We start from the raw sequence: 17,544 nt of genomic DNA on the forward strand, positions 1-17,544 counted from the left end.
CTCGATTACTGCTTCAATTTCATTACTTGTAATCTGTCTATCCAGATTCTCTGATTCTTTTTGATTCAGTTTTTGGAAGATTGTATGTTTCTACGAATTTATCCATTGTCCTGATGGTCCAATTTTTGGCATATAGTTGTTTATAATATTCCCTGACAATCTTGTATTTCTTTGGTTCTTACTTCTCTTCTATTTCTGATTTTATTTATTTTGGGCTCTTTTTTTCTTGATGAGTCTGGTTAAAAGTTTGTCAATGTTTATTTTTTCAAAAACCCAAGTCTTGGTTTCATTGATCTTTTGTATTGTTTTTTCAGATTTTGTTTCATTTATTTCTGCTCTGATCTTTACTGTTTCCTTTCTTGCACTCATTTTGAGCTTTGTTGTTCTTTTTCAAGTTCCTTTACGTGTAAAGTTAGATTGTTTATTTGATATTTTTCTTTTTTCGTGAGACAGACATGTAATGCTCTGAATTTCCCCCTTAGGACTGCTTTTGCTGTGTCCCATCCCATAGCCTTTGAGTTGTTACATTCTCATTTTTATTTGTTTGAAGGTATCTTTTGTTTTCTTCCTTGATCTCATTGTTAACCCATTTATTGTTCTGTAACATGTTGTTTAGCCTTCATGTCATTGTGGGGTTTTTTCCAATTTTTTTCTTGTGACTGATTTCTAGTTTCATACCATTATGGTCAGAGAAAATGGTTGATATGATTTCAATCTTAAGTTTATTGAGACTTGCTTTGTGTCCTAACATGTAGTCTATCCTAGAAACTGTTCCACATACACTTGAAAAGAATGTATATTTTGCTGTTTTGAGGTGAAATGCTCTGAAGATATCAATTAAATTCATGTGATCTATTATGTTATTTAAGGATGCTGTTTCCTTGTTGACTTTCTGTGTGGATAATCTATCCATTGATGTCAATGGAGTGTTAAAATCCCCCCTCCCATAACTGTATTACTGTCAATTTCTCCCTTTATGTTCATCAAGATTTGCTTATATATTTAGGTGCTCTTATGTTGAGTGCATAAAAGTTTACAAGGCTTATATCCTCTTGTTTGATTGCTCCTTTTATCATTATGTAGTGTCCTTCTTGGTATCTTACTATAGCCTTCATTTGAAAATCTGTTTTGTCAAAAATAAGTATTACTACCCCAACTTTGTTTTCATTTTCATTTTCATGAAATATCTTTTTCTTTCACTTTACTTTTAGCCTGTGTGTATATCTTTCATTCTGAGGTGGATCTTTTTTTTTTTTTTTCGTAGACAGCATATATATGGGCCATGTTTCTTTTTATTTTTAATATAAAAATATTTTTATATTTTTATTTTAAATAAAATATTTAATAATATTAATAATTAATAATAAATAAAAATATTTAATATAAAAACTGGGCCATGTTTTATTATCCATTCAGCTACCCTATATCTTTTGATGGGAGCATTTAAGCCATTTACATTTAAAGCAATTATTGATAGGTACATATTTATTTTCATTTTATTTTTTAAGTTATGTTCTATCTTTTTCTTTTTCTCTTTTTAAAGACATCCCTTTAACATTTCTTGTAATACTTATTTGGTGGTAATGATTTCCTTTAGTTTGTTTGTTTGTTTGTTTGTCTGAGACAGCTCTTTATTTCTCTTTTAGTTTTAAATGATAGCCTTGCTGGGTAAAGTAGTCTTGGTTGTAGGTCCACTTTGAATATTTCGTGCCAGTTTCTTCTGGCCTGAAACATTTCTGTGACTAAAAACAGCTGTCAGTCTTAAGGGAGCTCCTTTGTAAGTAACTCTCTCTTTCTCTTATGGCTTCTAAGATTCCCTCTTTGTATTTAAGGTTTGCCATTTTAATTATGATGTGTTTTAGTGTGGGCCTCTTTGGGTTAATCTTGTTTTGGACTTTCTGTACTCCCTGGACTTTCATGTGTTTTTTTTGTTTTTTTTTCACCTGCTTAGGGAAGTTTTCAGTCATTATTTCTTCAAATAGGTTCCTGATCCCTTACTCTCCCTCTTCTTGTTTTGGTACCCCTATGAGGCAAATGTTGTTATGCTTCAATATTGTCTGAAAGGTTTCTTAAACTACCCTTATTCTTTTTTAAATTCTCTTTTTTTGCTGCTTTTCTCTGCTCAGTTTTAGGAACTTTTTTGTTGCTCTGCAAACCATTTAATTGATGTTATCATCAAGACCATCATTAGCATTTCAAACAAGTCTACTAAATTAAGAATATTTGCTTTCTAATATGTCACAGACAGGAAAACTTGCCTTCCAATGTCACTGAGAGACAGATGAGATCAAACAGAGAAAATTAGTGTGATGACTCGTGCAAGATGAGAGCTCAGAAAACATTGGTTGTAATGAGTGAACATATTTGGTAGCTGCAATGATCTGGTTTGGGGGTGCTTCAGAATAAAAAATGCTCTTCCTAAGTCACTAAATAATTCCTCTTATTTCAGTCACTTGAAGTCTCCTGGTTGTCTGCTGTGGTGGATAAGTTACAAATGGATGTCAGAGGGCAAATTTGACTGCCTTTATCCTCATTAGAACAGGGAAATTAGCCAGAATGCTGCTTTTCTTGGTGCTAACACATGACTCAGATCAATTTGAAGCCATTTTTAGTTTTAAAATTTTTCTTGCCTGCTGATAATATCTGCAGTGAGATTGGGCCACAAACATATTATCATGTCTAAGTTAAAAGCCCTTTGACATTTTCACTGCTCTAATTGATGATTGGGAAGTTCTGTTTTTAAGAAAACGGCTGTCTTGGATTTGTACCAAGAGTTGTTACCATCTCACAAGCCCTGACTTTACACTCCTTCCTGATCACATGCTTTGTGGCTGTGGTTATGTTGCTCATCGCTCTTTCCTGATTTTGTACCATCCTGGTTTGACATTTTTATCCATCCATATAATCAGAGAAAATCAACCTGTTGATTCATTAATGAGATGTCTTTAGGCTCTGTCTACAGGATACCAACTATGTAACTGGAAATGGGAAAAAGTCAACTATCTTATATTTCCCAAAGAGTTTAACACACTCTGATGTTTGCATTAATATTGTGACACGTGCTGTTCTGGGCAGTGTGTCAGACTTTTGTTGAGTGAGTTAATCTTCCTGGTATGTTCACTTTTCAATCTTCACCCTGGCAGTTGACATTCAAGAAGCACAGCTTTTATTTATTATCATAGCTCATGGAAGTGAATGGAGGGTGGACCCTTATTTTGAGATGACACCTTCTCTTTCTCACTCCTGCTTATCATTTTCTTGCATTCCTATAGTAAAATGTAGTTGGCCTTTAGGTCAGAGTGCCATCACCCCATAAATAGAGAAGGAACCAATACTGCAGCCCTGAGCACTGACCTGGGTAAACAGCCCCCCTCCCATTTTCAGAGTTGATGACCAGTCTCCTCCAGAGTCCTGCCCCTTTTTGACTGCTGCCTTTGGAGAGGAGGGCATGGCTGCCAAGGCTGTAGGGATATACTTCCCTCTGTGTCTGATTTTCCCCTTCGAACATGAACTCTTTCTTCAGTCTGGGTCTGGGAAGGAAATTATGATATGCTCTAAAGGGGTGATGGGGTATAGTTTCATAAAGGGTCTATTTAACCAAGAGAAGATGGTGATGCTCCAAAGAGTAGTCATAGAGAGGGGACATTAACCACCCCTTTGCTTGAAGAGGCAAAAAAGGGCACGGCCACCATAACACTGTGTGCAATGGAGGAGGCACTTGACAGGAACTGTGAGCCAGGAAGAAACTAGGGGAATGTGCCTTACTCTCTCTCCCTTTGCTCTTTCACCTCCTGATGTTGGCCAAATTCACCTGGAAGCCAAAGACCAAGGGAGCCAGGTCTGGTTTTCTGGGACACAGAGCAAGGGTGACAGTGGAAGAGAGTGGGGCATGTGGATTGTGGGTCAGGAAGGATGGAGGGAGAATTTCCAGCACATTCAGTTTTTCTTTTCTTTTCTTTTCTTTTCTTTTTTTTTTGACAAAGAACAAAGCTTGTTTCCTTTGTTTTATAGAAATGGATTCTTTGGAAAGCCAGGAAAAGCAAATCCTGCCAATAATTAGGTACTGTTTAGAGATTCATTAGAACCAGACTTTGTGCCAGGAGAGAGATTGGCCAGAACATTTTATGAAGGTTTACTGTTCCCTGTATTTATTTTGATTAACATTTCTTTATTTCTTTAATTTTATTTTTAAAATACCCTATACATATTTAACTATGAGTATACCAAACATTGGATCATTTGTTCTGTTATGATTCACACAATGGGAAGAGAATTTCTAAAGCTCTTCACTTTTGTGATTGCTGGAGTGGTAGATTAAGGGAGATACCTTGAGCTGCGTTAGCTTTTGAGAAGGTCATTGTTGACTCCTTGTCTCTCCTCACTCCATGACTGGGCTGGAGGGCAACAGAGTGGCAGGCAGCCACAACTGCTTTATTCCCAAATGCCAGAAAGACCTTTTTTTCATTTACCCAGATATTGATGCCAGTAGGTAGAACATACAAGATATTGTGTGTGTGCAACCACATGATCTGTTATCTGCACAGACTTCTGTAGAATAAACAAGAGAAACATTGGTGTGTGTCACTCTCAGATGCTCCTTGGAGCCTTAGTGTGACACTTTATTTACTATAACCTTGGATATCACTAGAGTCCTCTAAGCTTTGCCCCCAAGTAGAACTCACTTCAGGACACCTTGATGACTATTTATTCCACTCATATATGGCCTTTATTATCATAATATCATTAAGATGGTACTGACTTGAACTTGTGTGTTCCCCAGCCTCAGGACCCTCTACTGCATTCTAGACTCACCATATTTTAATGGTGTAAATGTGTATCCTAAGTCTCCCCTCTTTTCTGCAAGATTTTGTAGAGATGTACATTTACTCATCCAATATGTATATATTGGGCATCCACTTTGTATCATCTGTTACGTGTTCTGGGACATAAGGACAAGGAACAAAAAAAAGTTACTATGCTCATGGAGCTTATATCTGGGGAGAGGGATGGTTGGTGAAGACAAACGTACTTAAGTAGATATAAAGTATGCTCAAAAGTGATAAATGATAGGTGAAAAAAATGAATGAAGTAAGAGGGGTTAGGAGGGGAAGGAGTGTAGAGAGGGTTGCAATTTTAAATCGAGGTAGAAGTCTTTGAGAAAGTGACACTTGAACAATCTCTGAAGAATGTGCAAGAAGGAGTCATGGATATATCTAAGAATAAACATTCAGTGCAGAGGGGACAGGAAGGGAAGGAGCCTTGAGATGGACACATGCTCTGTGTGTCCTCAGGATGGTGCAGAACCACTATGTTTGGAGTGCAATGAGGAGGAGGAGCTATGTGGGAGCAGGTCATAGAGGTATGCAGAACAGGTCACTTAGGGCCTTGGAGGCCAATGGAAGTCCTTCTTACTGTGAGTGGAGAGCCATTTCTTGCTTTAAGAAGTGATATAACTAGAAGTAAACAGAATGTTGAATTTATAATAAAATTTATAGGCATGGGTGGAAAGTGGAAGACTTAGGAGACTATTAAAATGTTGTGGATCAGAACAGGGTGATTAAAAGGGAGTGTGTGAGGAGACATCAGGTTCTGGCTACAGTCTGAAGGGACATTTCCTGAAGGAGTAGAAATGAATGAGAGAGAAATAGCAGAATCCAGGATTCTTGACCTGAGCAATTACAGGAGTGGGTGAGATAGCTGGCGGAGCAGGCTCTGTGGGGAGAAGATCAAATGTTCTGTTTCTGAAATACTAATTTTAATATGGGTACTAAGCACCCAAATAGAAATAATGGGTTGAAGGCTGAGGTGTGCACCTGGAGTTTAGTTGACAGGTTAGGGCCAGAGATATGAATTGGGAACTCTGTAGCATAAAGAAGCTGATATTTATAGCCGTGAGATGGAGAAGATCCCCCATGGAGCAAGTGTGGACAGAGAGGGTTCCTGCAGACAGCCAGAAAAGGAGGCATGGAGGGACGTCCAGCAGCAGGGGAGGAGGGCTAGAGGTGCAGTAAGCCCTGGGAGCTGCCTCTTGGGGAGGAGGGAGTGAGCTAGTGGAGTTGAACACTGCTGACACATCAGGTGACTCTCAAGCCATTGGTGAGATATACAGGAGAAGTCTTGGTATTTGTGGGTGCAGAATCATGATTGAAATGGGTTCAAAAGAAGATAGGAGGGTAAAAATTGGAGGTAGAACTTAAAGGCAACACTTGAGAAGTTTTCCTATAAAAGAGTGAAGAGAAATAGTCCAGCTTCTCATAGGAAAAGTGGGATAAGTAGTTCTCCTTGTTAAAAAAAAATAGTAATGTCTTTGTGTGCCAATGGAAAGGTCTTTGTTCACCTGAATTAACTGAATTCACAGTTTCTTTTCTTTTTTTGCTTAATATTTATTCCACTACTCCATTCCACCAGAGTGCCCTCCCTCTCATTAGTAGACCCAGTCATTATTCCTATAGGAAACACACAGTAAAATGTCTTTGAGCTCAGTTTTAGTTTATCTGTTCATTAGGTATATGTAAACATCTGACAGTGTTCAAAAAACAAGCTTGTTATATTACTTTGGCCATTATAATATATTATTGTGGTGAACCCTTGTATAATTATGGAGGCTATTTTATTATTTACTGTTATTGAATTTGTTATTTAATTTACAGGGTAGTGGGAGGTGTTGAAGAATCATTGTTTTGGGAACAGATAAGGTTCCTCTTTCTAGTTCTTCTACTCCAGAAATAATTCTTTCTCTTCATGGCTACATGACTCAGGTCAGTTAGTTTGTGGTTGAAAGATGTTTATGGGTCCTGGGTTTGCTGTTTCCTTTATTTCATCTACTTAATACACAGTTAGTGCTAGCCTTTTACCTGTGCTATTTCAAGGGCTAGGTTTTGACCTTGGCAGCATGGGGAGACCCTCTGTGATCTGAAATGTGTGAAATCTTGTTTATTCCAGCTTCAAGGCCTCTCACATTACTGGGCAACTCTCGAGCTTGTTGAAATCAGTGTTTTAATAATCTAGAGACTCTAGACATGATTTTAATTGAAAAGGGCTATATAACACACATCATAGACTATTTTACACTCTGTTTCTTTAGTTGGGGCTAACCAGATCATATGCTGTACTCTGAAACACAATTATGCCTTAATGAGGAATCATCTGAGATGTCTACAGAGATGAAGTGCTGGTAAGTGTTGGCCAGTGGTTTCCCTGAGCAGGTCTGGCAGAGGAGGTCTTTTGAACTCTGGGTCTGAACATGCTCCGACCCTGCAGGGCTGGTTTCTGTGCCCTGTAGGAGGTAGTCAGGGGCTTTGCAGAGCTGTGGCTTGGCCAGTTAGATGGTCCCTTACTGTCCAGAACCTCAAAGTAGGGTGCTATAGATTGCATGTCTGTTTCCTCTCAGATTCATATGTTGAAGCCCTAATTAGCTTTAGATGAGATCATAAGTTTGGAGCCCCCACAATGGTATTTGTTCCTTTATACTAAGAGAAAGAGATCAGAGCCCTTCCTCATAGTGAGAAGGTGGCCATCTGCAAACTAGGAAGAGGGTTCTCACCAGATACTGAAGCTGATGACACATTGGTCTTGGACCCCCAGCCTCCAGAAATGTGAGGAATAAATATTTGTTGTTTAAGCCACCCAGTCTGTGGTATTTTTGTTATAGCAACCCAAACTGATTATGGCATGGGGGAGTGCTTACTTCTCCCTTAAGGGAAACTTTAAAGGAAAAAAAACCGACTTTCAAATGGCCAGGATGTTATGAATGTATTTAAAAACTAGCTCCCTTTACACAAGTTTGAGTGTGAAGGGGCTCCCAGTGGCCAAATTTGGGATAATTTAAGCAAAATATATAAGCCTAAAAATGAAGTATAAACTTTGAAAAAATAAGAATCCATGATTCCTTATGAGATGTCTGAAATTTCATACACACACATAGAATAATTTATATAAGATACTAAGTATAGAATAAGAAACAGAAACAAATGGGAGAGAAGGGAGGGTTTTATCATACAGTAAAATGCTGAATACTGAGTGGTAAATGTGGAAAAGGTGTTAGATTAGGAAAACATAACTCTGCAGTCATCACAGTAGGGATTGGATTGGTAAAAGTCATCAGTAGGTGAAAAATGTGGGGGGGAAATTTTGATGAGAAAGAAAGTATTTGCATAGTCTTAAAATGTCTTTCCATAGTATATTTATAGTTATCAAGAGGAAGAACTAGTACTATATAGCAGAGAAACCCAATGATACATTGATTGAAATTACCTTGATCAAAGGTAACATCCCTGATGAGAGCAGGTGGTTATGGTGCCCTTCAGAGGCGATGCTTTAGAAAGAAGGATCCGCTTTTTGTCTCCTTGATGTTCTGCCCAGGAGTGAATCTAATTATGAAGAGGCATCAGAAAACCCCAAATAATGAACATCCATTTAAGGGATTGTGTTACTCAAAAACATCCATGCCATGAACAACAGAAAGGCTGTTCCATGGAGAGATGGGACAGCTAAATGCAGATCTTGACTGGGTTCTGAAGTGGAGGGAAAGAATCCTCCCATAGATGTTTATTGGGTCATTGACAAAGTTTGAATATGGACAGTAGATTAGATAAAAGAATTATATCAATGGTAAACTTACTGAAATGAGTGTGTGCTATGGTTATGTAAGAAAATGTTCTTAGTCTTGGGAAATAAGCACTGAAGTTTTTAAGTGTGTAGGGCCATGACATAGGTGACTTACTCTTGAACAGTTCAGAAATAATTACTGATAGCTAGCTAGGTAGCAATTAGGTGGATATAGACATAAATTACATACATAAATAGAACGATAAAGCAAATGGGGCAGAATATTGACAATAGGTGAATTTGGGTAACAAGTTTATGGGAGTTCCATGTTCTATTTTTGCAATTTTCCTGTAAGTTTGATATTTCTTCCAAAAATTTGTTTTTCAAAAAAAAAAAGAAAGGACCTATGTTGATTGATGGATTGATTTTATTGATTGATTCACCCATTCATGCAGAGTTTATTGGGTGTTGGTCCCAGGTCAGGCCCCATTTACTATGCAGTGAGTCACCCGGATAAGCTGCTGGTTCTCAAAAAGCTTGTGTTCTGTGGGGAGGTGACATAAAAGAATACACAAAGAGCAACAAGAGTCAGATGGTAATCATATTACAGAGAAGGGAAATGGGGTCAAAAAGTGGTGATGGGAGATGATGGGAGAGGTCCTGTGAAGGTCAGTGGAATGCAAACTTGTTTGAGGGCAGGAGTCAGCCCTGTATCGAACCAGAAAGGAACATTCCAGGCCCAGCATCTGCCACTGCAAAGCCCATCAGCAGGACAGAGATGGGCTTGCTTGAGGAACAGAGAAGAACTTTGCAACTGGGGTCAAGGATTGGAAGGAGTCAGAACCTTCAGGAGAACAAGATCTTCTAAGGTCTTGTCAGCCATTGTAAGTTCTGATTTTATTCTAAATTGGAGAGGGAACCAATAGGGGCTGGAAGAAAGGAAGTGAAATTAATGAATTCAGGTTTTCAAAGATCATTCTGGTTACCATGTGGAATGTGAATTGTAAGGGGATATTGAGTGAGAAAAGATGCCAGCAGCCTCCACGAGGCACCAGAGGCCACCCGTATCTCCCCACTTTGTCTTCCCTCTAGCCCCTGTTGGTGTGAACGTCTGTAGGATAGGGTGACCAAGCACACGCTCTCTTCTTTGTCTTTTATACCTTAATATGTCTGTAATACACTCGGTGCCTCTCAGTAACTGAAAATTGACCAGATTTCTTTTTCCAGCATTACGCTGATACATGCCAAGAATGACAAAAACACATCTTTCTCCATTTTTTTTACTTTATCTTTTTAGCTACTTACAGGACTGAGTATTGGAGAAGAATAAATAGAAACCCAAAACATCTAGAGAGGCCCAGTTACACAAGGAGAATACTACCACAAGGCCCAGAAAAGCATTTGTAGAATCACTGGAGTCCCTAAAATAGGAGCAGGGGCCCCTATGACAAGGGACATCGGTCCCACAGAAACTGTAGTACTACATGGAATACTTGAAATAAGAGCTATAGTTTTTGTTGCTTGTTAATGCATTCCCAAGTCTATTTCTATGTTGCCTGCCAGCTCCCCTTTTCTAGAATTTGGCATTCTGAAGTCTAGGGAGCTAGGACAATTTTGGGAGAACACTAAATAGGTCTGTTTTTGTACTCTTGGTGTCAGGTGAATGAGGTTTTTCTGAGGCTGAGGAGGCCCAGTGACTGGGTTCCTGTGGTTCATAGATGGGTATTTTGTTGAGGCTCCATTCTTCCAGGAAGCACAGAAAGAAATGTGAGGGCTAAAAATGTGAGGGCTAGAGAAAGTTCCTTCACAGCAATGACTGATCCTTCAAAGAGTAGGCAGCTCTTATAAGGCCTTTAAACTTCAGGCTGTGCGTGCATGCACGCACGTGTGCACGCGTGTGTGTGTGTAGGTGAGAGATGTACAATAGGACAGTGGGTGTCCCTTGAAAGACAGCAGTTTTAGGGCAGTTGTTTTGATAGTTACAAAGAGTGGTGCCCTTTTATGTTTCCTTTGGATTTAATGTGCAGCACTCTAAAGCACTTCTCTATTACTATCTGGATGCTCAAGTTAAGGTCTATGAAGCAGATTCTGACAGGGGCTTAAATGTCCCCAAAGAGACACAAGGTTTCAAGGGGACAGTGGGGAACTTGGCCTATTGCAAAGAGCAGTGCAGGAAGAGGAGGGATATGTTTCACCAGAGTGGTTTGTGGCATCAGTAAGAATCAGACAACTAAGGAGGAATGGAATTTTTTAAAAAGAATACATTTTTGTGTGTGAATTTGCATTTTGTTGAGCAAACAGAATGTTGCTGATGTGTCCAATCCTGCTAATTTTTTTTGCAGTGTAAATACGTGAATCAATAATTGAACATGGTAATTTTAGAAAATGCAAGGAAGAGAAGCAATATCAACATATCTAGTACTTATTCTTTTGTATGTCCTCAGGGATGGTAAATGATCCTTCCAGGAACATGACTTTGAATTTTGGATGTAGTCACAAAGTCAAGTAAGAACAATGTGTGAGATCTCACTGCCTGTTACCATTTATGGTGAGAGAAGACAACAAAAGAGTTGGTTGCACAACCCTGTGAATATACTAAAAAATGTTGAACTGCATACTTTAGATGGGTGAATTCAGATGAATTATATCTGAAGAAAGCTGTTAGGAAAAAAGACAGCACAAGAGAATAGACAGGCAGACAGGTTTGACTCTGAAGAAATCAAGTTTTAGAAAGTCACACAGGAAACAAAACATGCAAATGTACACTCAACATGGCCATGGAAAGGTCCACTTGGTTAATGATGTAGTATTGGCCAGAAAGGCCCTTAAGAGGGAATAGCTTTTTCCAACCAGGAACATTTTCTTTCAGGATTTTCAGTGGAGTTAAATGTCTTCAGAAGGTGGTTTGATTTTTGGAAACCACTAAAATGATTCAAAGATAGGTTTGGTGATTAAGCAAATCAAGCTGAGAAATATCAACACAGTAAAAACAATGACAGAAAGCTACAATGTAAGACAACAGACATTTTCTTTTGGGGATCCTGTACGCTAACTTCATAAATGATCATCTTTTTTACCACTGAAATTATTTAGTTTTCTAACATCAGGATACAATGCCAAAGTAAACGTGACTAACTTTAGATTTGTGAACAACCTATGTCATGTGGTTAATTGTCTTAGTTGGGTTCCTCCAGAAGCAGACTGAGTCAAGCCAATGAAGGGAGTGTTCACTGCAGGTGATCACTGTGGACATCCAAGATTCATTGTCACTGAGCAAGTCTGTGAAACATGTTTCAGTGTTACCGAAACCAGGGAGCTAGGGAGCTGGGGTGTTTTCCTGCTGGTTCCCATCTGTCATTTGTTAGTGCTATTTCTGAGGGTATTTGTTGGCACTGCTGGCCTGCCCTGCATGTGGATGAGTGTGCTCTCCCAGCCAGGAACAGAGCAATCAGGCCGAGTTCATGGTGTTAGCAAACAGCCTCTGCTGGGGTGCCCATGGAGTGCCTGAGAGATGCACGTGGGGCACCAACGGCATCTGCTACTTCAGTCTAAATTTGCACTGTCCAATAGAATCTTCTTCAATGATGTTTTGTTTCTGTGCCCCTGGACACTTGAAATATGACAATGCAACTAAAGAACTAAAATTTTTATTTTCCTTTATTTTATTTAAATGGCTACATATAATTAGTGGTTACCATCACAGACCATGGATATCTAAAAGTGTTAGAAAATGAGCCCCTCAGTCTCAGTCTCAAAGTTACAAAGTTAGATATCAAGATTACTAGAATAAAATAAGTGGTATCTAAAGATGTATTTTCATTTCCCCTTAAGTCTTCATTTTTGTGTGTGTTCACTTTAATTGGATAGATTTATAACCTCTTAGCCAATAGGTAGGAATTGGTGTGCTCAGCTGAAGATAATTGCTAATTAAGGCAATTCAACAAGGTTTTCAATGACGGCTACAGGAAAGTCCTGAGACCCTGCATCCCAGCTCTGACCACAGAGAAAGGCAACATGCTACAGCCCTCAATGATAGCAATCCATGCCTGTAGGGACTTCCCAAGTGCTTGACTCAGTCCAGGGCAAGGCTGCTAAGGAAATCTTGTTGCAAGGGGGTTACTGGAATTATTCATTTGGTTTGATACCTATAATTAAAAACAACGGTGATCAGGGAGCTTTATTTAGCCCCTTTAACTTCACTGTATTAACCAGCTCTTTTCTTCTGGTATATGATTGAAGGTGTCCATCAGACCACTGTGTTAAGGTCATTTACAAGATTATTCCACCTGTTTGTGAAAAGCAGACTAAATTATCAACAATAAACTATTATTGAAAACATGTAGCAACAATATAGAACATAAATGACAAAATGTATGGGACACCTGACTTAATTGATGCCATGGCTTTCCCCTTTCTTATTGCTAATCAACTATAGTGCTCTTTCTTGTGGACCCAATATGGAGCTCTGGTTCTTCCCTAACACAACACTCCTGGCAGATACTGCAAGCCAATCGATATTAGTATGTTCAGTAAAAGACAATGAGTCATTTCTGTCATACCTGAAAGAAAAGATTGGGTGATGCAGAAATAACTTAAAGGGGCTTTCAATGGACTTTTTGTTATTGTATTCCTTGACCGTGGGTATTGAGTGCATTAACATTATTGCCTATTTCCCCTCCCCTTGCCTCATGCTCTAGACTAAAGCTCGGCAAACTATTCCTGCTTTTGTAAATAAAATTTTATTGAACACAGCCACATCCATTTGTTATGTTATCCATGGCTGCTTTTTTTTTTTTTTTTGGTATAACAGCACATTTGAGACTGTACAAGTATGTCATGCAAACCTAAAATGTTTACTATCTGTCCTCTTACAGAAGACTTTTCTAACCCCTGCCCCAGACTATTCTTTTGACTTTTTTTAAAAAAAATTATTTTTAAAACATCTTTATTCCATTACAGTTGTCTCAATTTTTCCCTCTTTGCCTTCCTCCACCCATCCCACCCCCACCACCCTCTCCCACAGTCAATTCTCTGTTGTCCATGTCCATGGGTCATTCATACATGTTCCTTGTTTAACCCCTTCTCCTTTCCACCATTGTCCTCCTTTCCCATCCCCTCTGGTCACTTTCAGTCTGCTCCATGTTTCCATGCCTGTGGTTTATTTTGTTCATTAGTTTATTTTGTTGACGAGATTCCACTAATAGGTGAGATTATATGGTATTTGTCATTTACTGACTGGTTTATTTCACTCAGCATAATATTCTCCAGTTCCATCCACATTGTCGCGGAAGGAGTTCCTGTATTTTCTTATATGCAGATTTTATTTATTTATATATTTACTTATTTATTTAAATTTCAAAGTTAATTATAAAATATTTAAAAATTTAAGTCCATTATAAACTCTCAGCAATTAAAACATGGCACAATCAATGGAGGAAAATAAGGCTTATTCAACAAATATGGTGCAAAGACCACTATTACTTGAAATAAGACAAATACAGAACCCTATTTCACACATTATACAAAAAATATTCAGGTGAGTTAAAAATCAATATGTAAAATCTAAGGAGTTTTTGGAGAAAATACAAAATAATATTTTTCTTACCCTGAAGTAAAATATTCAAACCCAGAAGCTATAAATAAAATACTGACAATGTGACCATATTAAACATTTAAGACTGTACAGTGATATACATATAAAAAAAGTTAAAGGACAAGTAATAGAATAGGAAAGTATTTGCAACACATCTAAAAAGAGTTGAGTTTTTTTGTTTTGTTGTTTAGGGAAAAATATCTACAAATATTTAATCAAAATTTTTTAAATACCAAAAAGTAATTTAAAGCTTTTTAAAAATAATAGAAATAGGCAAGAAATATACAAAAATAGGTTTAGTTTCAACAAATAATAAAGTAAAAATTAAAATAACACATCATTGTCACAATCAGATTAAGTATTAAAAATATTGGTAATATAGACTTTTTTCTTCATCTACTTAAAGCAGCCCCTTTAGCATATCTTGCAATGCTGGTTTGGGGAGGTATATTCTCTTACCCTTCTTTTGTCTGGGAAACTCCTTATTTCATCTTCCATTTTAATTGAGAGCCTTGCTGAGTAGAGCAGTCTTGGTTGCAGGCCTTTGCTTTTCATTCTTTGGAACATTTCTTGCAATTCCCTTCTGGATTGTAGTGTTTCTGTAGAGAAGTCAGCTGTTAGCCGTATTGTGGTCTCTTGTATGTTATTGTTTCTCCCTTGCTTCCTTTGGGATTCTCTGTTTGTCTTTGATATTTGCCATTGTAATTATGATGTGTCTTGGAATGGGTCTCCTTGGGTTCCTCTTGAATGTGGTCCTCTAGGCTTCCTGGACTTGTGTGCCTTTTCCTCTCCTCAAATTAAGAAAGTTTTTCCACCATTATTTTTTAAACAGGTTCTCTATCACTTCCTCCTCTTCTTCTCCTTCTGGTATCCCTATTATTTGGATATTATTATGTTTCAGGTTGTCCTGCATTTCCCTGAATGCTTCTTCATTCTTTTAGAGTCTTTTTTTTTTTCATTTTCTTGCTTTTCCTGGGAGCTCTTTTCTACCTTATCCTCCAGATCACTGATTTGGTCCTCAGCTTCATCTGGCCTGCTTTTGATTCCTTCTACTGTGTTCTTCAATTCAGAAATTGTACTCTTCATTTCCTTGTCTCTTATTGATAGTTTCTATGTTGTTTTTCATGGTGATATAGTTTTCAGTAAGTTTTTCATAGTTTCCCTGTGGGTTTTTGTGATTCTCTCTGAGCTCACCGAGCTCATTGAGCTTCCTTAAAACCATTGTTTTAGACTCAATCTGATAGTTGACTTGCCTCTATTTCATTTAGTTCTCTTTCTGAGGATTCCTCCTTTCCCTTCGAGTGGGGCGTATTTCTTTGTCTTCCCATTATTTGTGAGACTCTTCTTTTATGCTTCTGTTTCCTAAATTGATCTGTCTTGATTTCCTGACTTTGTGGTGTGAACTTCTGTGGTAGGAGACTGCTGTTTTCTCTTTCTGGATCTGCCTCTGATTGATGTCAGATGTTGACCCTGTCTGACTTTAGACAGACTTTTCAAGACGTCCAGGAATCTACTGTCTGTGGCTATCTCCTTCAGCTGTTAATCTAGTCACTCTGCACTCAGTAATCACATTTAGACACCACAGGGCTGGGCAGAGTCTCTCCTGGGGGTGGGGTTATTGTGTCCTCTAATGCTGCTGCCACTCAGAGGAAGGTCTGCCTGAGCCAGATGGCTGCTGCTGTATGGGGGAGGCGTCAGCACTGGTTTCCCACCGGCTACTCTCTCTATTCTCTCTCCAAAGCCTCCGTCTCCAGTCTCTCCTCAAGTGTCTCTTGACAACTCTGTGCCCACTTTAGCCAGGGATCTACTATCTGTGGCTATCACTCTGTACTCAGCAGTCAGGCTTTAGTACTACTGGGCCTTGACTGAGTCCGTACTATGGGGGCGGGGTTATTGAGTCCTCTTATGCTGTTGCCACTCAGGGGAGTGGTTCACCTGAGCAAGATACCTGCTGCCGTATGGGGGATGAGTCAACACCGAGATCCCACCAGCTTCTCTCTCAGTTCTCTCCCCATAGCCTCCTCCCCCAGTCTCTCTTCAGGCATCTCTAGCCCACTCTGTCCCCGCCTTTGCCAGAGACCAGGGTAAGTGGCTGCAAATAAAAATATATGCATTGGCCCCTTAAAAGGCTCTTTGTGTCTCCAGCCTCCTGTCTCTGGCAGAGAGCAACCCTGCAGCTTTTTGCAGCTGATTGTTATCTATGTACTTTTTGGGCTCTGGAGCTGTAGGCTGGGGATCCTCACTTATGGTTTAGACCCTGCTCATCTCAGGGGGATCCACCTGGCCATTTCAATATCCTTCTGGTGCTGCCATCTGTGGACACCCACCCACCTTCTCAAGTCTCTACCTGTACTCCTTACCAGTTAGGTTGTGCTAAAGGTGATTCTTCTGTCTGTCCAAGATTATAAGGCTCTTCTCACTATTGTTCAGTTGTGTGTTCCAGGTGATTTCTTTATGAGTTAGCTGTAATTCCAGTCTGGTCCTGGGAGGAGGTCAGTGTGACTTCCACTCACTCCTCTGCCATCTTGATTTTCCTCTTCTTTTGATTTCTGTATAGGAAGACAAGCTCTCCTCCCTGTTAGAAAGAGCAGTTATTTAGCCTGTACTTGTCCTCTCCTGAGCTGCATGGTGAAGCTGGAGAGCCTTATTGCTCAGGAAACTTCAATCTGTAAAATATATGTTGACTTAAATTATGGCCGTGGTGCAAACTTTTTAACCCCTGCACACATCATAGTTAATTAAATCCAGAGACAGGATTTCTTAAGCATGCTTTGTAAGTATGTGAGCTTGAGATAAGTTGGTCTTGGGGAGGGGTCACATTTTGGACAGCCACTTGCATGTGGCCTTAGTTCAATTAGCCACTCTGAGTCTCTGCTTCCACATCATTAATATTTGAATTTTGAATCTCAGTCTTTGTATGTAGCTATTGAGATAACATTGAAGTGAGGATTAAATTAAGAAATGGATTAAAAGTGCTTATCCTAGCGCTTCACACATATTAAAAGCTTATAAGTGATAGCTCTTCTTGAAGCAACATGTTTTAGTAAATAGGTGATGGACCAGAAGAATGGATGCACTCAAAACAAGCTCATATCTGTCATGTGTGTATCTTGGTAAAAGAGTCTCCATTCATAATTTGGGAAGCCCATTATATCAGTTAACGATAGCTGTGTAACAAGCCATTCCAAAATTCAGTTGTTTAAAATAAGTATTTACTGTGGCTCATGAGACTATGGGTCAGCTGGGCAGTTAGGCTGATCTGGGTCAGGCTCAACTGTTCTCAGCTGAGCTTGTTCATGTATCTGTGATCATTTGATGGTCAGCTGTGGCTGCCAGACTAGGGTGACCTTATATGTCTTCAGGTCCATGCTGAGGAATGACACAGCATCAGTTTTATCACATTC

At 39.0% G+C, this 17,544-nt stretch overlaps 1 protein-coding gene across 1 annotated transcript in view; it reads left to right on the top strand.

Annotated features, from left to right (window-relative positions):
- SLC24A3 (solute carrier family 24 member 3) overlaps positions 1 to 17,544 on the top strand; it is a 545,985-nt gene that overhangs the window by 99,416 nt on the left and 429,025 nt on the right. The window lies entirely within an intron of this gene.

Source organism: Pteronotus mesoamericanus, unplaced genomic scaffold (assembly GCF_021234165.1).
Source record: "Pteronotus mesoamericanus isolate MK-2021 breed Mesoamerican mustached bat unplaced genomic scaffold, CSHL_Meso_final contig_25, whole genome shotgun sequence".
Taxonomy (NCBI): Eukaryota; Metazoa; Chordata; class Mammalia; order Chiroptera; family Mormoopidae; genus Pteronotus; species Pteronotus mesoamericanus.